The 21813-nt window shown below is 38.9% G+C and overlaps 2 protein-coding genes across 12 annotated transcripts in view; one reads left to right on the plus strand and one right to left on the minus strand.

The window, feature by feature from the left end:
* SUPT3H (SPT3 homolog, SAGA and STAGA complex component) overlaps window positions 1–4079 on the minus strand; it is a 401575-nt gene extending 397496 nt beyond the window's left edge. For all 5 annotated transcript variants that reach the window (XR_009597733.1, XR_009597732.1, XM_015102735.4 and 2 more), the window contains exon 1: window positions 3795–4079. The gene's annotated coding sequence lies outside the window, so the exon portion shown is untranslated. The remainder of the gene's footprint in view (window positions 1–3794) is intronic.
* Window positions 1–21813, plus strand: part of RUNX2 (RUNX family transcription factor 2) — a 344141-nt gene that overhangs the window by 41907 nt on the left and 280421 nt on the right. The window lies entirely within an intron of this gene.

Here is a 21813-nt window from a genome sequence, read left to right on the forward strand (position 1 = left end):
TACATATCCATTCCAGAAAGTAAAGACTCATCAGTACCACCTATTAAGTGGGAATGACATCTTTGGATAAATAAGATAGAGCATTAGTTTGGAACACACGAAGTGCCCATGAAAACACTGGTTTTTCCCTTAGCAGTTAGTATAGAGTTGTTTTGTGCAGGGAATATACTGGAAACAGATCAATTAAGCACCACTGCTGGGACTTACAGTATTATTTGTAAAAGAGAATGATCTTATGTATGTGCTGATTCACAAATTAAAATACATGCAGTTTTTGCAGATTTAAGGTCAGTCTTTACTGGAGGTAGGAGGCAGACCAGTTGAGACTAAACCAGTTAAATTAACATCTGAAAGACAAGACAACAATCTACCCAGTTCTCATCTGAAGCCTCCAGTAATCCTGTGAGGAGGTAGGTTAAGGTTGAAGTGAATTCGCTCAGTCGTGTCTGACTCTCTGTGACCCCATGGACTGTAGCCTATCAGGCTCCTCCGTCCATGGGATTTTCCAGGCAAGAATGCTGGAGTGGGTTGCCATTTCCTTCTCCAGGGGATCTTCCCCACCCAGGAATCGAACCCGGGTCTCCTGCATTGCAGGCAGACACTTTACAGTCTGAGCCACCAGGGAAGCCCTAATTCTATTTTACTGATGAGGAAATCGAGACTCAGAAAAGTTAAACACCTCAACTGAAATCATAGGGCAGAAAAGGTGTATACCTGGATTTTGACATTAGTTAAAACTAATCCAAAATGCATCTCCAGATCCATTACTCGATCAACTTAAGGCTAGAGCAGCTAATACTTGCTGAGTACTTACTTCTGTGCTTTGCTGCACCCAGCCCTGCACCCAACACATCACACCAGTTACTGCATTTAACCCTCAGCAGTGAGGAAGCAAACCAAATGTGTTTGACTCTCAATATAAGTATTTTAATCCACTACACTATAAATTCAATTAATACAATAATGCATTAGATTGAATTATTATTCTTTACTATTTAAGTGAAACTAGTCTTTAATGCGGCAAGCAGATTTCTAATTTCATTGCTCAATTTCACCATAAAGTAAAACAGGTATAACAAGAATACTCAATGTTCTGATTCGACTGGCATGGTCCAGCTTTCTTTGCAGATTTTACAACAAAATATTTTTTTAGAGAAAACCAACAATCAAAGTATCCAAGATTGCTAGCCAATTATACTGGTAAAAGTAGAAATTTTTAATGATCAGTGGCTTAAGCAGACAGATCACTTGCTGGCCTTATTCTAGACAGCTCATGTGTTATTCATGCACATAAGCAATATCTGTCACTACTTTAAAGTGAGTACATTTCTGAAGCCACAGTACATTTACTCCTCCTAAAATCATATACTCCAAATTTCAACAAGTTTAAAAGGAGGGTGACCATATTATTATGTGGACCCAACTGGAACATTTTTTTAAATGACAGGATCCCTATTAATAATTATGCTGAGACAAACAGGCTCTAAACCATGACTGACACAAAAAGGCAGGGTATACAGTCACCCTACATAACAGCAATCCATTTGATTTGTATGTTACGGTGTATTCTCTGTATATGCTTTATTTACGAGCTTCAAGTTTTTGTTCCAGATCTAAGGATAATCATCAGCCTTGAGACGAAGGGTACCACTCTACAGACACCAGGCCATAGTTGAGGCTGTGTTATCTATAAATAAAGTGGGGGTTTTTTTAAGGTTTTCTTCAAAACTTAACTTTATAAACATTTGCTTGAAAAAAAAAAATTATTTCAAAGAAAGAATCCTTGAAAAATACTGTCAAATTTCAGGCTTATCTCTTCAAGAGTTTTGAATACCAATAACCACAAAACTATTGCAATGGCCCAATGCTCAAAGTTTACTATTATAATTTATCAAATTATTTCTTATATAAAAAGTTAATGAAAAACACCATCTTTCAAACAAAAAACTTTAGGAATGAAAGAGTTGAAAAGTTTTCACTGAAAACTAACTGAAGTGATAAAAGATAGTGGACACCCAGTCACAATACAGTACAATAATGGTTAAAGGAAACTCCACTTAATCTCCAGATGAATCTGGCATTAGCTGTACAACCTAGGAGTCAAAAGAATGCTTTGCTTTAATTTGCAAGCTGTAAATAAGTATTAACAGACCCAAGCTTTGAACTACAGTATTTGAATGAAAGGTATTATTTGAATGTAATTATGATTCCCTAAGGCAACAAATGTTCTAAGAACTGGCTTCTCCAACTTAAAATTCAACCAAATCAAGAATTGGAAAAGGTCTCAAGGCCTGGATTCTAGACCTATGCTGTCCAACAAGGCAGCCACTAGCCACAAGCCGCTATTTATATTTCAATTAATTGTTTGCTTAGTTGCTAGGTCCTGTTGGATTCTTTTGCAACCCCATGGACTGCAGCCTTCCAGACTCCTCTGTCCATGGGATTTTCCAGAGAAGAATACTGCAGTGGGTTGCCATTTCCTTCTCCAGGGGATCTTCCCGACATCAATTAATTTAAATAAAATTAAAAATTAAATTCCTAAGTGCACCAGCCATACTTCAAGTACTTAAGAGCCACTTGTGTCTAGTGGGTACCATATTAGGACAGCAGAGATTATACAATATTTCCATAACGACAGGAAGTTCCACTGGACAGGGCTGCTCTAGATCTTTTCTTGAATGTTCCCAGAGACAAGAAATGCGCAATAGCACACTAAAGGGCACTTTATTTTTGCAAAATAGTAACTATCAGGAAATGTATTCATAACAGTCAAATCCATCCTCTCTCAAACATACACCAGAAATTCCACGAGTTCGGTACTCAATTTGGTCTTCAAGTAAATCTTCATAGACGAATTTAATTCTATTTCCAAAGTTCTGTCCCTCACATACACTAAGACTCTAGATCTTCCCCTCCCAAATAAATCCATCATCATTTCTTTGCAAGGAAATATTGGTAGCTTAAAGTCTTATAATCTCACGGAGTTAAGCTCATTTATTCCCCTGTACATTAATAACACATTTCCAGGAACGCCTCTGAGCGCCACATATTACATTCCACTGCCCCCTATAAATCGAGACCAGTTTCATTTTTTCACTTAGCCAGGTCACAGTCATTCTGAATTCCTTAAAACAGAGATAAAAATGGCAGGTAATTAACAGGTAATTGATCAGTGCTCAGAGCTTGCAATAAGCATTTAACCTGTATTATCTCATCTAATCTTCACATTTCTGAGCTAGGTTACTACTACCCCCATTTGACAGACCAAAACATCCAGCCAAAAACACGCTAAATAATTTCCCCAGGGATCACAGATGTGGGCTCACCCCAGAGAGGAGGGAGTCAATCTTTTCCTTTTCCAGGATGCTATACTTCTTCTAACACTACCTAACTCTTCTTCCACCTCGCCCATAAAGCAACAATTTCCTCTTTTAAGAATTCTTTCCCCCTAAACGCGGCCTAGATGACAGCCGGAAGGTGCTTAACACACCCAGCGGTACCCGCTCTCACTCGCCCGCCCAACTCCCCTGGCCCCACGCCCACCCGCCAACGGGGAGGAGTCAAGGCCAACTCCACACTCCGCGGGGGAACCCGGGCGCCTCGCGGGGCCGGCTGCTCTGGAGAAGCTGCTTTGGCTCTACCCCCGGCCTCCGGCGCGAACGCCCGGGACCCCCCGCGGCCGCCCCCCGGGGACAGGGGCCGGGGCGGGGCCCAGACACGTGGGCTCGGCGCCCCTCGCGACCCCAGCCCTCTCCCCCGTCCTCCCCCGTCCCGCCCCCGATGCCCCCTACAACCTCTGCTCTAAGAACACTTGTAGACACGGCTGCGCGTCCCGCGTGGAGAATGTGGGGTTAGAGATGGTGCGGTTTCTGCGGCGGCGGCCCGGGACACGCTTGGAAAAGGGCGGGGTGGGGGGCTGAAAGTGTCGAAAGGGAAAGGGTGGTTCGGCGGGGACGTGGTCGGGGTGGGGGGGGGCAAGATGGCGTGAGCCCGATTCTCACTGTGGGGCGGGGGTGGCGGAGGTGGAGGAGGGAGGGCTACGATCGCCCCCACCACTCTCGGCGCGGGCGCTGGCGCATGCGCGCTCGGCCAGGTGGCGCGCGGTCCCCTTTCCCGAGCCAGCCACTTCCGCCACACTCGCTGGGGGCGGGGCTTCGCGGCGCGCGCCTGCTGCCGCTTTCCCTAAGGCCGTGGTGCTTTGATCGCCTGGCTGGCGGGCGGGCGACCCCGAGCCACGCCGTGGCCTTTTTAGGACGAGGGCTGCTGGGATGAACAGAACTGGAGGGTGTTCAGGGCCAAACTTGGACTCCTTTAAGAATGAGCTGAGAGGGCTGGGGTTTTCGAGGGACGGAGGAAGTTTATTTTCAACTTCAGGGCAGAGATTGGCCTCTCTAACGGTTTCCTTCAGAATTGGGATGAACCGGGGTCCCAGCGGGACTGTGCTTTTAGGATGGTGCAGGGAAATGGAAAGATCAGAAAGGCTTGCTTCCCCAGAGGACCGCTCGCGGTGCCGGTGTGAGGACAGGGGGCCCTTTCTGGGACAGTGAAACATCCGGTCTTCCGCCGGCTCCCGCGTATCACCACTCCATCCTTCCCTTACAGGCAGTGGAAGATGATACCCCGCAGCGACAATTCCCCCCCCCCCTCCTCTTTTTAACATTTAACGACTACGTTTTGATTGAAACCTTTTTGCTATTTCAAGGCTTCTTGATGCATGATCCTATATTTATTTTTCCTTAGAATTTTAGCCTCCTCCTTATTTTTAAATCTTGACTCCCACTTTTGAGCGTACATCCTGTCCTCTCAGGATTGATACAGATATATTTCTTTAAATAATACAGTCATAAGAGTGACTTGAGTTGCTTTTCTTATTTTTCAAAGATTTAACTACTAACCTTCCAGTTTTTTAAGCGTTACTACTTCGGTTAATTTCTTGCCGGTGAATATTTGTGTTCTGAAATAATCCCTTCCTTCCTCCTATTTGCTTACATTGTTTAAAATAGCAGCTTATTTGATTATTTCCTCTGTGGATTATAGTTGAGTCCTCTGTTAATTTCGTGTTTAGGTCTCTTCAACCTCCCCAACACTTAAATACTTGCCAAATAATTAAAGTTTCAAAAGAATAAATATGTTTCGGATGTAAAAGCTCACCATAATGTGTAAATCAAGGCTCAGTTCATTGGTGCACAAAGTGTAGACTTTAAGGGAAAGTAACAGAAAATTGTCATAATTTCTTAGGAAGGAAGACTGGTTTATAAAATTGTTGAAAAACCCTTTCAAGTACATTAGCAAGAAAATAGAAAAGAGAAATACTAATATTAGATCTACAGAAATAGAACCCAAAGATCATTTCAATTAAAATTTTGTTCCATCAGTGTTGCCATACTGATATTTTCATAGAAGTTTTACCTGCATCACATGGGGACCAGATTTAATCCAGTTTTCAGAACAGTACCCAGACTTTACTCTCAATCCACTGGTATCTGACCTACATATGATCACACACAATAGGAAAGGTGTCATGGAGAAAAGAAACAGTTAAACAAGGTTCTGGTAGAGGGAGCTCAAAATTTCACTCTTAGGAAATTGTGACATGCTGTTCACAAAGATCTTACCTTTGAAGTCACATGAATTATCTTAATGTTCCTACCTCCTGGAATCTGTTAAAATCCATTTTAATAATGCGACTTAACTATCATTTTGTTTGTAGTTTGAGAGCACCCCTGTCCACAAAGGGTCAAAAATACTTTTCATTCAGTTTAAGATCCTCAGTTATCAATACTACTAAAGTATCTTCATTATAACATAGCTAAAAGAATGACACCAGTGCCGATAAGATGTTGATGATTACCAGCTTTCAGAAAAATACGTGATTTCCAAACATGTGGAGAAAACACACCAGGAGACCAAACATTTCATCACGCCACAAAAAAGTCTTCATCCCTTGAACAAAGCCATTAAAGGAAAACAGCATTGCTACTGGAGATTTTTACATTCCTCTGGCATATTAACCTTACTATAGACTCACTAATGCAAACAGAAAGGGTATCTATCTAAGCAGAAATACTTCTTGGCATCTTAAAAGATGACTAGATTGGTTAGGTAAGAAAAGAAGCCCTAATCCTCCAAATAATAGCAGAGGCCATGCATACTATGGAACCATCTCTGTGAGAAAGTGACTTCTCCTCCTGTGAATGCTATGGAACAGTTCACTTCAGGTGAGCTGCAAATTCTTAACTCTTATGTGACCCATGACTCTTAATTATTTATTAGGATGCTTGTGGAGACTTTTTCTTTATCATTTTATCAATTATTTTATCCTTTGCTTAATTTGCTTTTCTAGTGTTTATATAGTCACCATGGAAATAAACTGGGTAAGACTGCATGTTGTTTAGAATTCCATATTGTAATTGTTGCTATAGTCAATTAATTTCCTTATACTAAGAACAGGTGTTCAGTGGCAGTCTCAGAGTTACCTTGTTTTAATCTTAAAAGAAGTTCTGACCAAAACAGTTATTCAGTTCCATGGTACCTGGGAAAGTCATTTTGTATCTTGGGGGCTCAGTTTTCATAAGTGTAAAATAAGGCAATCAAGCCAAGTAAAATACAATCTTGTAGCCCTAAAATTCTGTGCTTCTTTTAAATAGGCATGACCAAAAGATGGATCTTAAAGGTTTGCAGAATAATTTTAGCTTTCATATTTATGCTTCCAAAAATTAAGTAACTTTGTCAGGCTCTTGCTTTAGGCCAACTTGAATGTTCAACTATGTGCATTTTAAAAGACCAACAGGGAAAGGTATATATTAATCAAATTTATTGAAACACTGGAGGAGGTGCAGCAATAATTATTCAATTGATTACACTATATACAATATAGTGTAATCAAATTGGCTTCCCAAACCTTCCAATTATATTCATATATTTCAAAGTAGGAAGAGTAGCAAAGTGATGAGAGAAGAAATACTAAAAGCAGCTAGTAGAACTGTAATCATGATCCCTCCTCTTAGGAAACTCTCACTGCAGGTTTAACATTCCAGGTTCTTTTAAAATTAGTGCTTGGCTGCTAGAAAATGATCATGTTTTCAAGATTCTGATGGGAAGAGAATCAGAAAATATCAGGGTTTCATTGGGCCCCTGACCTCTCTAGACTTATAGAAACTTAAGTTGCTCCATTCCCATAGAATCTGCTATATAATACCTCTTGTATTGGAAACAACTTTTACATTTCTACCTTTGAAAATAGGGTATATTTGTTGAGAGTTAGTAATAGGTGCTAATTATCTTATTTACTCAGCAGTTATTTATGATGGGTCTATAGTGTGCTTGGCACTATTCTAGGAGCCACATATAGCAGTGGACAAAACAAAACTCTGTGCCATCATCAAACTCACATTCTAGAAGGAGTTGGACAATAAGCGAAATGAATACTCAAATTATATAGTATATTAAAAGGCCATTAGCGTTAGAGGTGGAAAAATTATACAAGAGAGAAGAGATTATAGAATGAAATAAAGCACAGAAGGAATAAGAGAATTGTGATTTTTTTATTGGACTAGCAGGGTAGGGCTCACTAAGGAAGTGTTATTTGGATAATGACTTGAAGAAAGTGAAGGCGGTACCTGTAGATGTTTAAAGAAAGAGAATTCCAGACCATAAGAACAATGCACGCGAAGGCCCTGAAGTGGGAACAGGGTTGGTAAGTTGCAGGAATGTCCAGAAGGCCATGTTAACTGAAGAAGAATGACCCAGAAAGAAGAACAACATAATGTGAGGTCATAGAGGAACCAATGAATGACTCTCAAGTGTTCTGAAACACTGGAAAAATGACTTTGCCATCAACTGAGATGGAAAGGACTGGGGAGAGAGTATATCTCGTGTATGTACGTGTATGTACGAGATCAAGAATCCAATTCTAGGCATAAATGAGTAATGAAGTACAGAGTTTGTATTATCTTTAGCATTTTTGCCATCCTAAGTTCTCATGAAAGTGAAGGAAAGTTTGTACCTCTTTTAATAATAATTGAATTTCTAATCCTGCTCACACAATAGAAGCCCATCTAGACCTGTCTAATATATGTCAAGGAATATTTTATTTTTGCTTTAAGAAGATGTGAGGAAAAATTCCCTGGCAGTCCAGTGGTTAGGGCTCTGTGCTTCCAATGCAGGGGTCACAGGTTCAATCCCTGGTCAGAGAATCAAGATCCTGAAAGCAAATGGCATGGCCAGAATAAAGGAATAAAAGAAAACAATAATTGTTTTTCAGGGGATGAGGAGAGAGGGTCTATCATACCTGAAAATAAAGTGGAGAATTCAGTTGAGACAAATATACAGAAACATTCAGTTCGACAAAGTATTTTCATTAAGATATTTAGATGTAAAACTGGATCTAATTCAGGGAATTGTTTGAGTAACTGTCTCCATTTTCTATTATGCATATACATTAATTTTTCTATGAAATGTGGAAAGAGGGAGGAAAATTAATCTGTACCATGAGCGCAATAAACCACAGTATAGCTAGTGCAGCCTGCTGCTCCTAGTTCACCCTCTGAAGCTGGATGCAAACCAGTATTGACTAAAGAATGCTCAGATCAACTGCTAGTGACCAGGAATGAAAAGTGAAAGTGTTAGCTGCTCAGCCGTGTCTAACTTTCTGCCACCCTGTGGACCGTAGCCCACCAGGCACCTCTGTCCATGGAATTCTCCAAAGAAGAATACTGGGGTGTGTGGCCATTTCCTTCTCTAGGGGCTCTTCCTGACCCAGGGATAGAACCCAGGTCTCCTGCATTGCAGGCAGATTCTACCATCTGAGCTACCAGGGAAGCCCAGTGACCAGGGGTTTATATCAAAAAATTTAATCAAGTTACTTTACTTTTATTTTTAGTCTTTCATGGATGCAGCAGAAGCTATATTCTCTTTCCAAAGTATACTTAAAACAAACTCATTAACCCAAAAAATATGGGCTTCTATGCCACCCTAATCCTAATGCTAAACTTTCCCATTGGCTCAGCTGTAAAGAATCTGCCTGCAGGAGACCCGGGGTTCAATCCCTGGGTTGGGAAGATCCCCTGGAGGAGGGCATGGCAACCCACTTCAGTATTCATGTCTGGAGAATCCCATGGACAGAGGAGTCTGGCCAGCCACAGTCCATGTGGTCACAAAGAGTCAGGCAATACTAAAGCAACTGAGCACACATATGCCACTTATTAGTATAATAATTTGTATTAAGAATGATATAAACTTCAGAGTTTAATTGTGATGATTGCCTGAAAATGTACACAAGGTGACTGGCACATAATAAACACTTAATATGTTTTCTTTTTCATTATTACTGTTAAGAAGATGGATGACTCAAAAAACCCAGCCTTGAAAAGTGAATAATAATTGAACAAAATGAAAAAGGGTAATTTAGGCAAAGGGAGTAACAGAAGCAAAGCCAATGTGTTAGAGGGAATTGCAAGCCATCCAGCACACTGGGATCAGTGTGTAAAAATGGGAGCCAGAATCTTGGGAGGGGACAAATCAGAGAAAGTCTTGGGCGTTGTTTTATGGAATTTGGACTTTATCTAATAAAAAATGGGGAAACTTGGAAATATGTATCTTAATGACATTATTAAATTTGCCTGTTAGGAGGTTGGCAGTGATGTGCAAGAAATATTGGAAGGGTGAAAAATTGGAAGAAGTTAATTCAAGAAAGAGATGATATGGGCTAGAGCTATGTCAGTGGACTAGGAAATGATAGAACATGACGGATGGAAGAAATACTAAGGAAGTAGAATATACAGAACCAAAATATAACTAACTGGTAAGATATCAGGATGGAGGTAAGCCACAAGAAACAGGATGATTCCAAGTTTCCTCAAGTTACCTAGAGGCAAGTTAGTCGTGTTAAGTTTAAGGTCATCATACGAAATTGCAGGTAGCTATAAAGCAATAGCCAACTGGACACTTCAGACAGAGTGGTGGAGATAGAAGCCAGAATAAAGTCTGGAGTTCAAGAGGGTAGATGCCCATTGGGAAACAGTAGCACACAGTATGTCACATTCCACACATGTCACGTAGATGTCGAATTAAGCCCTGAAAACATTTTGGCCTGAAAATGTTCTCCTAAAGGATCTGTGGACACAACTGAAGCCAAGAGAGACAATGAAATGCCGAGAAGAGTATGCACAGAACAAAGACTGGATTCTAGACACCCACATTCAGTAGGACAGGGAGAGGAAGAGCTCGTGAAATACACTAAGGAAGCAGTATTATGGAAACCAGGAGAGCTGGGAGTTTCAGAGATGAACGGTACTAAAACGAGTTAGTTGGATTTAGCCCATTCAAAACGACGTTTGGCAAAGCAGCTCCAATACAGTGGTAGGATTCATAATTTGTGCTCGCCCTCAGTTGTGCCCGACTCTTTGCAACCCCATGGGCTGTGAAAATGCCATTGGTAGTGATAGGAGTTGCATTGAATCTATAGATTGCATTTGATAGGATAGTCATTTTAACAGTATTGATTCTTCCTACCCAGGAACATGGAATATCTCTCCATCTGTTTATGTCATATTTGATTTCTTTCATTAGTATCTTATAATTTTCTGTGTACAGTCCTTTTGTCTCCTTAGATAAGTTTATTCCAAAATATTTTATTCTTTTTGTTGCAATGGTGAATGGGATTGATTCCTTAATTTCTTTCTGATTTTTCATTGTTAGTATATAGAAATGCAAGTGATTTCTGTGTATTGATTTTGTATCCTGCAACTTTGCTAAATTCATTGATTAGTAATTTTCTGATACTATCTTTAGGGTTTTCTATGTACAGTATCGTGTCATCTGCAGATGGTGAGAACTTTACTTCTTTTCCAATCTGGATTCCTTTTATTTCTTTTTCTTCTCTGATTACTGTAGCCAGGACTTTCAGAACTATGTTGAATAATAGTGGTGAAAGTGGAAACCTTTGTCTTGTTCCTGATCTTAACAGGAATGGTTTCTGTTTTTCACCATTGATAATAATGTTTGCTGTAGGCTTATCATATACGGTCTTTACTACATCGAGGTAGGTTCCTTCTATGCCCATTTTTTGGAGAGTTTTAATCATAAATGGGTGCTGAATTTTGTCAAAGGGTTTTTCTGCATCTATTGAGATTATCATATAGTTTTTATCTTTCAATTTGTAAATATGGTATATCACATTGATTGATTTGCATATACTGAAGAATCCTTGCATTCCTGGAATAAACCCAACTTGATCATGGTGTATGAGCTTTATGATGTGTTGCTGAATTCTGTTTGCTAAAATTTTGTTGAGGATTTTTACATCTATGTTCATCAGTGATATTGGCCTGTAGTTTTCTTTTTGTGTATTGTCTTTGCCTGGTTTTGGTATCAGGGTGATGGTGGCCTCATAGAATGAGTTTGGAAGTGTTCTTTCCTCTGCAATTTTTTTGAAAAAGTTTTAGAAGGATAGGCATTAGCTCATCTCTGAATGTTTGATAAAATTCTTCTGTGAAGCCATCTGGTCCTGGGCTTTTGTATTTTGGGAGATTTTTTAATCACAGCTTCAATTTCAGTGCTTGTAATTGGGTTGTTCATAATTTCTGTTTCTTCCTGGTTCAGTCTTGGAAGATTGAACTTTTCTAAGAATCTGTCCATTTCTTCCAGGTTATCCATTTTATTGGCATATAGTTGTTCATAGTCGTCTCTTATAATCCTTTGTATTCCTGGATTGTCTGTGGTAACTTCTTTTTCATTTCTAATTTTGTTGATTTGACTCTTCTCTCTTTTTTTCTTGATGAGTCTGGCTGAAGGTTTGTCAATTTTGTTCATTTTCTTTACTATTGTTTCTTTCATTTCTTTGTCATTTATTTCTGCTCAGATCTTTATGATTTCTTTCCTTCTTCTAATTTTGGGTTTTTGTTCTTTTTCCAGTTGTTTAAGGTGTAAAGTTAGGTTGTCTCTTTGATGATTTTCTTGTTTCTTGAGGTAGGATTGTACTGCTATAAACTTCCCTCTTAGAACTGCTTTTGCGGCATGCCATAGGTTTTGAGTTGTCATGTTTTCATTGTCATTTGTTTCTAGAAATGTTTTGATTTCCCTTTTGATTTTTTTAGTAACTTGTTGGTTATTTAGAAGCATATTGTTTAATCTCCATGTGTTTGTGGTTTTTACAGTTTTTTTCTTGTAATTGATATCTAGTCTAATAGCATTGTGGCTGGAGATACAAATTCAATTTTCTTAAATTTACTGAGGTTTGATTTGTGACCCAAGATGTGGTCTAGCCTAGAGAATGTTCCATGTGCACTTGAGAAGAAGGTGTATTCTTCTGCATTTGGATGGAATATCCCAAAGGTATCAATGAGATATCTAATTAGATACATCTACTGTATCATTTAAGACTTGTGTTTCCTTATTAATTTTCTGTTTTGTTTGACATTGGTGTGAGTGGGGTGTTAAAGTCTCCCACTATTATTGTGTTACTGTCAATTTCACCTTTAATGTCTGTTATTGTTTGTCTTATGTATTGAGGTGCTCCTATGTTGGGTACATAGATATTTACAATTGTTATGTTTTCCTCTTGAATCGATCCCTTGATCATTATGTAGTGTCCTTCCTTATCTCTTGTAATCTTTATTTTAAGGTTTATTTTGTCTGATATGAGGATTGCTACTCCAGCTATCTTTTGCTTCCCACTTGCATGGAATATATTTTTCCATCCTCTCACTTTCAGTCTATATGTGTCTTTAGGTCTGAAGTGGATTTCTTGTAGACAGCATATATATGGGTCTTTTTTAAAAAAATCCATTCAGCCAGTCTGTGTCTTTTGGTTGGCACATTTAATTTGTTTACATTTAAAGTGATTATTGATATATATATTCCTATTGCCATTTTCTTAATTATATGAGGTTGATTTTGTAGATCTTTTTCTTCTCTTGTATTTCTTGACTATATAAATCTCTTTAACATTTGTTGTAAAACTTGTTTGGTCATACTGAATTCTCTTAATTTTTGCTTGTCAAAAAGCTTTTTACTTCTCCATCAGTTTTAACTGAGATCCTTGCTGGGTACAGTAATCTTGGTTGTAGATTTTTCCCTTTTAGTACTTTGAATATATCCTGCCATTCCCTTCTGACCTGCAGAGTTTCTGCTGAAAGATCAGCTGTTAAAGATATAGTATTTCCCATGCATGTTGTCTGTCTTTTTCCCCTTGCTGCTTTTAATATTCTTTCTTTGTGTTTAGTCTTTGTTAGTTCGATTAGTATGTGTCTTGGCATATTTCTCCTTGGGTTTATCTTGTATGGGACTCTTTGTGTCTCTTGGATTTGATTGACTATTTCCTTTTCCATGTTGGGGAAATTTTCAATTATAATCTCTTCAAAAATTTTCCCATACCCTTTCTTTTTCTCTTCCATCTTCTGGAATCCCTATAATTAGAATGTTGGAGCATTTGATATTGTCCCAGAGGTCTCTGAGACTACCCTCAGTTCTTTGCATTCTTTTTACTTTATACTGCTGTTCAGAAGTTATTTCCACCATTTTATCTTCCAGCTCACTGATTTGTTCTTTTGCTCCAGATATTCTGAAATTGATTCCTTCTAGAGTATTTTTAATTTCAGTAATTGTGTTGTCTGTGTATGTTTATTCTTTAATTCTTCTAGGTCTTTATTAATTTATTCTTGCATTTTCTCCCTTCTGTTTTCAAGGTTTTTGATCATCTTTACTATTATCATTATTCTGAATTCTTTTTCAGGTAGTTTGCCTATTTCCTCTTCATTTATTTGGACTTCTGTGTTTCTAGTTTGTTCCTTCATTTGCATAGTATTTCTCTGCCTTTTCATTATTATTTTTTTAACTTATTGTGTTTGAGGTCTCCTTTTCCCAAGCTTCAGGATGAATTCTTTGTTCCTTCTGGTTTCTCCCCTCCTAAGGATAGTCCAGTGGTTTGTGTAAGCTTTGTATGGAGTGAGATTTGTGCTGAGTTGTTTTTGTTTTTGTTTATTTTTCCTCTGATGGGCAAGGATGAGTGAGGGGGTAATCCTGCCTGCTGATGATTGGGTTTGTATTTTTGTTTTGTTTGTTGTTAAGATGAGGCATCCTGCACAGGGTGCTACTGGTGGTTGGGTGATGCCCAGTCTTGTATTCAAGTGGTTTCCTTTGTGTGAGTTCTCACTATTTGATACTCCCTAGGGTTAGTTTTCTGGTAGTCTAGGGTCTTGGAGGCAGTGCTCCCACTCCAAAGGCGCAGGGTTTGATCTCCTTTTCAGCACTGAGGGAATCTGGAAATAATTTCTGTCCTTTTGGTTTTGTAGTCGATGAATTGGGCCAAAGTGTCAGTTCTTAAGTTGAATTTCCATTTCTATGGTTATTTTCTCTTTCGGCACTGCTGCGTAAATGTAATTTTGCTGCAATGAAAACACTGGCTTAAGTAGTTGGGGAGTCCTGTGGGATTAAGTTAGAGCTGGCATTGGGGTACACTTCTCAGATATAAGAGTTGATAGCCTTAGAGGATCCCAATGATTGGCTTGTATATGAGTGCCTATTAGGAGCATCTCTTAGTTTTCTTTACTTTGTTGAAAATCTCGTTATTCTCCTTAAGACTGCCTCTTTGACAGCAAGGTATCACTCATGTGTCCGTCCATGCCTCCTCATTCCCCAAACCTCTGCACCGTGCATTCTCACCTCCACAGCCTGAATCCCTGCTGCAAGCTCCGTTTCTAAACAGGAAGTTTTTGATCAATAGTCCAGGAAGTGGGATGAACCTTAAAATAGAAAAGGATTAACTGGAAGAAAAGAACAAGAACTTGAGGCAGTTCATATCCAATGACCCCAATTTTGAGATTCCCTAATATTTGAAAATAACTTCTACAGAACTTGTGACTTCCCCCAACTAGAAAGCAAATGATAAAGCAAAAACTAGGCTACTCAACCATATTCTAGTCATTTTTTAGTTACATTTTTCATATCATAGTATAATATATTTATTCAGAACAATATCCTTCAAGATTTAAAAACTCTGCTGGTTTCTCTCTGGAAATGGATGTCATACATGATTAAAAAATCTGAACCAAGAGAATATTTTATTTCAAGTTTTACCAAGAGAATTCTGTTAAACATTTTTGCTTCTCTACTCAATTTCTACTTTTATATTAGAAATAAAATTGTTCTTAATTCAGTCAAAAGTATTCAGTAACTCACTGTATAGCAGCAGTTCTCAATTATGCTCCTGCAATAATCATCCCATTCTAATTAATGGTAGATGGGGAGAAAGCATACAAGTTGAATCTTCTCAATTTTAAGTTATTCTTCCATAAATTTTTCTTAAACTTTTGGCCCTTGTAGCTGATTATTTTGCAAAAAGAAGTGCTAATAGGTTACAAAATAAGTGAACAAATAGTAAATTAATATTAATAAAACTTGAAGTTAGCCAGTCGTACTTCATTCAATAGTTTGTCTATAATTGGACACATGTTCATAACTATAATTTTTATACTACATACCAAAAATACAGTCCATTTCTACTACCATTGTTCCAACAGTGTTGCCTTTGCTCAAATACTTGGAACCTAACTTAGAACTACTTTTGGGATCTGGAAAGATGTTCTTTTGAATACCTTAAACAATGGGAAAGCCAACAGTCACAGTCTGGAAGAATCTTAAAAACTTATTTTATAGCCAAGTAGGTAGGTGGGTGATCAGGCTGATTTATCCAGATGTGCCTTGCTTTAAGAAATATGAGGCTCTCCTGGTGGCTCAGTGGTAAAGAATCTGCCTCTCAATGCAAGAGACGCAGGTTTGATTCCTGGGTCGGGAAGATACCATGTGTCATGGGGCAACTAAATCGATTCACCACAGCTATTGAGACTGTGCTCTAGAGCCTGGGAGCTGAAACTACTGAGCTCACTCACCCTGGAGCCAGTGCTCAGCAACAAGCAAAGCCACTGCAATGAGAAACCCACTCACCAGAGCTAGAGAAAAGCCCTTCCACCAATGAAGACCTAGCACAGCCAAAAATAAATACATACATAAATAAAACATTTTAAAAAGAAATATGACATCATATGTGGAAATCCATATGTACCATCTATAGGTGCACAGAGCAGATGACAGTGAGATGTTTCTGTAAGTACTGATAAGACTAATCTCTGAAAGTTAGTTTGTACAATAAACAAGTAGCAGATCATAGAAGGGATATAGATCAACACAAGCCTTAATTGTAACCTGACTAAAATACTAGATCTGAAAATAGGTTAGTAAGTTACAAAGCACAGAAAAAGCAGAATTAGAAATTGGCACAGCATATTTTTATATGGTGGAGGAGAATGGGAAAAGAGAAATGAGTCAGGCTTTCAGAGTCCTAACATCATTCAAGGGAACAAATTAGATAGCTAACTCCTCTTACGCTGATCAGCAATCTTTGGATATTGTTCCAAATAATATTATGATCAAGCTGATTGTTGTCGTTCAGTCTCTCAGTTGTGTTCAACTCTTTGCGACCCCATGGACTGGAGTATACCAGGCTTTCTTGTCCTTCACCATCACTGCTGAAACTCATGTCCACTGAGTTGGTGATGTCATCCAACCATCTCAATCTCTGTCATCCCCTTCTCCTCCTGCCTTCTATCTTTCCCTAAGTGTCTTTTCCAATGAGTCAGCTCTTCCCATCAGATGGCCAAAGTATTGGAGATTCAGTTGATAGGATCAAGCTGATACTATGGTTCATTCCAACCAACAGTTATATTTCCTCACTACAAATTGTTAACTCAGCATTTCAGTTTTAACGCTGGTCTTATTTGAGTCAGGGTGAGTCAGCTTGGAAACAGGAATAATGTTACCTGGTAAAGGTTGGGACCAAACCCCAAACTCCACAACTCTACTGTGAGAGGCTCAGACAGCCCTCCTTGGCAGCACCCCAACCTGGAGTCCTGCCTTCCTTCTGAACAACTTCAGGAAACAGATAAATTAGCATGTGCTTATTCACTTCATAAAAGGATCAGTTGCTTTATGAAAATATTTTAAAGCCCAAGGAACTTAGAGTGGATGTTATTCAGTCACTGAGAAATGACTTCTGAGTTCACTCAGACATTCTTTAACCTTCACATAACTAGTCTTGATGGTGCAGTGGGATTGAAATGTGAATGTATTCAACAATCTCACATTTGAGAAGCTCAGCCATTAAAGAAAGAAAGGAAACAAGATGGAAGACGGAAATAGTTACGGTGCAAGTAGAAAGAGTTTTGGTTCTTTTTTTGTTGGGTCTCCCCCTCATGAAAAGGACATTAGATTAGGAAAAAAAGAAAGAAGGAGCTGCTAGAAACCTGTGAGATAGCCATTGAGTAGATGAAGTGGAATCCAGGCTCCCTAAGAAGATTGGGTTTGTGGGGCAAAGGATGCAGGCATATCTCTTCTCTGGGAATAACTCTTTCAAAATTCCTCTGAAATATTAATATAATATTTAGGCACTTCTTCTAAATGCACAGCTTTATTACTAGAGAATGGCTTTAGACTCTCTTTTCTCTGATCAGCTATCTCTCAGCTTTTTATTTACCAAATATGACTCAAGTTTCTCTCACAGTTAAAGAGGAAGAAAGGTGTGATATCTGTCCTACAGGAACTTACCCCTTAACAGGAGAAATGGACTTGTAAACAAATCATTTGGGGTTTCATAAAGGTAGAGCATACTATGGGACCAATGAGTTTTACTTTTTAAACATATAAAGAATACTTTAAGACTACTTAATCCACTTGATTAGAGGCTTTTGTCTTCACCAGCTTCCAGTCCTAACCTGCAGGTCTCAGTGTAGTTAATAGTTAAGCTTTTACAGATAAGTCCAATCAGTTAAACAGCAAGCAAGTCATTTGCTTCAACAGGATAAACAGTACCACACAATCTAGTGAAAGTTGCTCGGTCGTGTCTGACTCTTGCCACTTCATGGACTGTAGCCTACCAGGCTCTTCTGTCCATGGAATTCTCCAGAGAATAATGGATATTGAACTCAGGGATTCAGGGATTGAACCCTGGTCTCAGAATTTGAACCCTGCTCTCCTGCGCCGCAAGTAGCTTCTTTACCGTCTAAGCCACCACAGAAGCCCACATACACTAAGGGATTCAGAATTATGTTATTAGGCTTTCCCTATAGCTCAGGTGGTAAAGAATATGCCTGCAATGCAGGAGACCTGGGTTCGATCCCTGGGTCAGGAAGATACCCTGGAGAAGAAAATGGCAACCCACTCCAGTACTCTTGCCTGTCGAATCCCATGGACAGAGGAGCCTAGCAGGCTACATGACTTAACCATTAAACCACCACCACAATCCCTGCCTTCAAGAAATCTGCAGTTCATTTGGAGAGCTAAAGCTAATAGAGCATTTTATTTTTTGTTGTTTATATTTAAATATAATTTCCTTATTAAAGGGGGAAATAATTTGGCTGTACAGCCCCCTGCGACAAGTCTACCATATTCTCCAGATAGGAGAGATTTTAGGTCAGTGGAGGGGAAGTCAGAAGAAAAAGAAGGGAAACCAAGTAGTTGTCGTATTAATTAGAAAAAACAAAACAAAAAATCCTTTACACTTTGGATCCATGCTCCAGTTTCCCTTTGATTATCTGCACTGTGATTACAATATGCCTAGGTGGTGTAGGTTTGGGGGTGGGGCGCTATTTCTTCTGCTTGGTGTCCTCTGAGATTGCTGTGGTTGGTCTGTGGTTGGTGTCTGTCATTAATTTTGGAAACTGCTCAGCTATTATTCAAGTATTTCTTTAGTCTCTTTCCTTGATCCTTCTTTTTCTGGTATTCCCATCACAGTTACGTTATACCTTTTCTCATTGTCCCACAGTTCTTGGATACTCTGTCTTAATTTTTTCAGTCTATTTTTTTCTCTTTGTTTTTCAGTTCCTAGTGATATATTTTCAAGCTTACTGAAATCTTTCTTTGTCTTTGCTGAGCCTATTAAGGGCAGTTTTCATTTTGATTGCAGTGTTTTCTAATTTTTTTAATTTCTAGCAATTCTTTTTCAATCTTTCTTAGCATTTCCATTTTCCAACTTACATTAACTATCAGAGCTTACATTGTAGTCCACTTTTTCCATGATAGCCTTTAGTGTATTAATCATAGTTATTTTAAATTCCCATTCTAATGATACCAAAAATATCTTTATCATATCCAGATGCCATATCTTTGTCTGGTTCTGATCCTTGTTTTATCTCTTCAGATTGAATTTTCAGCCTTTTAGTGCTCCTTGGAATTTTCTGCTGAAAGCTGGACATGATGTATTGGGTAAAAGTAAGAGCATTCAGTGTATGAAGTTTTCTGTTTAGCTAGGAGTTAGGCTGTGTTCACTGGTGCTGCAGCCGTAGTGTCAGAGGCTACAATTCCTCTAGGGTCTTTATTTTTGGATCCCCAAGAGGTGCCTTCTTCAGCAGGTCTGAGGCTTGCAGTTCTTTGAGTTGTGATTGTTTGACTGTGTGTTTGTGTATGCTTAGTCATGTCCAACTCCTTCTGTCCATGGGATTCTCTGGGCAAGAATACTCGAATGGATTGCCATTTCCTCCTCCAGGAGATCTTCCTGGTTCAGAAATTGAACCCATGTCTCCTGCACTGGAAAGCAGCTTCTTTACCTCTTGAGCCACCTAGGAGGTCCTATAGCCTATGATTACATTTCAGGTTTTCAGTGAGCCTGTGTCCCTAGGCTGCGACCTCCCAGAGGATTCATCTTTTCCTCCCCAGCTTTCTGCTGTTCAGTCGCTCAGTTGTGTCCGACTCTTTGCAACCCCATGGATTGCAGCATGCCAGGCTTCCCTGTTCTTCACCATCTCCTAGAGTTTGCTTAAGCTTCTGTTCGTTGAGTCAGCGATGCCACCCAGGCATCACATTCTCTGTTGTCCCCTTCTCCTCTTACCTTCAGTACTTCCCAGCATCAGGGTCTTTTTCAATGAGTCAGCTCTTTGCATCAGGTGGCCAAAGTATTGGAGCTTCAACTTCAGCATCAGTCCATGCAATGAATATTCAGGGTTGATTTCCTTTAGGACTGACTGGTTTGATCCCCTTCCAGTCCAAGGGACTCTCAAGAGTCTTCTCTAGCACCCTACTAAGTAGCTTAGAAGGGCTAGAGAGATCTGGAATTGGGTATGTCCCTTCCTTCAGATACATAGCCAGAGGAGGCTGGAATTAGGTATTTTCTTTCCCTCAGGATTTCCCTGGTGGCTAAGCTGGTAAAGAATCCACCCGCAATGTGGGAGACCTGGGTTCAATTCCTGGGTTTGGAAGATCCCCTGGAGAAGGGGAAGGGTACCTACTCCAGTATTCTTGCCTGAAGAATTTCATGGACTATAGTCCATGGGGTTGCAAAAAGTCGGACATGACTGAGTGACTTTCACTTTCACTCTCCCTCAGGTCAATTAGGCTTTGGTAAAACATTTTATCTTGTGGGTAAGCTAAACCATCTGTCTCTCCAGTGTTTGAGGCCATGGTTTGCCTGATGGATCTATGAAGAATTGTTGATTTTCAATTATGTTCAGCTTTTTTCTGTTTTTGTGAGGATGGGAGTGACAACTTCCAAGCTCTTTATGTGTCAGACTGGAGACTGGAAGCCTACTCCAATTTCATATATAGAAATAATCTATGAATTGATGTTACTGTTGTTGTTTAATCACTAAGCCATGTCCAACTCTTTTGGGACCCCCAAGAATTATACCAGCCAGGCCCATCTCTCCATGGATTTCCCAGGCAAGAATACTGGAGTGGGTTGCCATTTCCTTCTCTAGAGGATCTTTCCCACCCAGGGATGGAACCCATCTCTCCTGCATTGGCAGGTGGATTCTTTACCACTGAGGCACCAGGGAAGTCCAACAATGAACATTAGAGCCCTCATTTCTATCAGTTGAAACCACCACTCTGATAGAAATTAGTATCTGATAGTATCTGGTGATAGAAAGACACACTGTTTTATGCTCAGATATAATTTTTAACCTGAATGCTGAGTCTCCCAATCCACTTGAGCTCTATTTACTCAACTGTAAAGTGAGGGTAATATTCACTCTTCCTAAATCATAGGCTTGCTGGAGAGTAAAGGAAGACTATAAGAGAAAACCTTTGGACAAGAAGGTAATGTCACAAAAATTCAATGAAAAGGGCAACAGTTTCTATGGTTCTTTATACTATAGCCTATAAAGGTAAACATTTCAAAAGTCACACACTATTTAACCCAAGAAATTTTTAACCACTATATTAATTATAAAAAGATTATTTGCTTTATGAAATAACTTCTTAATTCAATAATTGCTTTAAAATTAAGATAAGAGTTTAAAGCTGAGTAGATATGATCAAGTGATGGGTAATTATAAAGCCATAGTACAGGAAACTCCCATATTCTAATTTACTCCATAATTACATATATGATAATATAAACTTTAATAATACATATAATTATTATATGTTATTGAATACATTTTTAAAATATTATATAAAACAAAAAATAGAGTCCATATTAATAAATACAATATCTGAGATTATCATTACATATTCATCTAGGATTTTTCTTAATGTTTTAAAAAATTTGTTTTCGTTTTTTTATTTTGATTAGGATTTTAAAATAAATCTTATTGAGGCATAATTTGCATATCATAAGTATACTTATTTTTATTGTATAATTCAATGGTTTTAAGTAAGTTTACCATGTTGTGCAACTACCACCATAATTGAGTTTTAGAACATTTCATCACCCCAGTAAAATCCTTTATGTGCATTTATAGTTAATCTGTAACCTTAACCCAACTCTGATCCCTACCTGCACCTTGTGCAGAACTTATGCTCTCCCCAAAATGTCTGCACGGTCCA

The sequence above is a fragment of the Ovis aries genome, chromosome 20 (assembly GCF_016772045.2).
Source record: "Ovis aries strain OAR_USU_Benz2616 breed Rambouillet chromosome 20, ARS-UI_Ramb_v3.0, whole genome shotgun sequence".
NCBI lineage: Eukaryota > Metazoa > Chordata > Mammalia > Artiodactyla > Bovidae > Ovis > Ovis aries.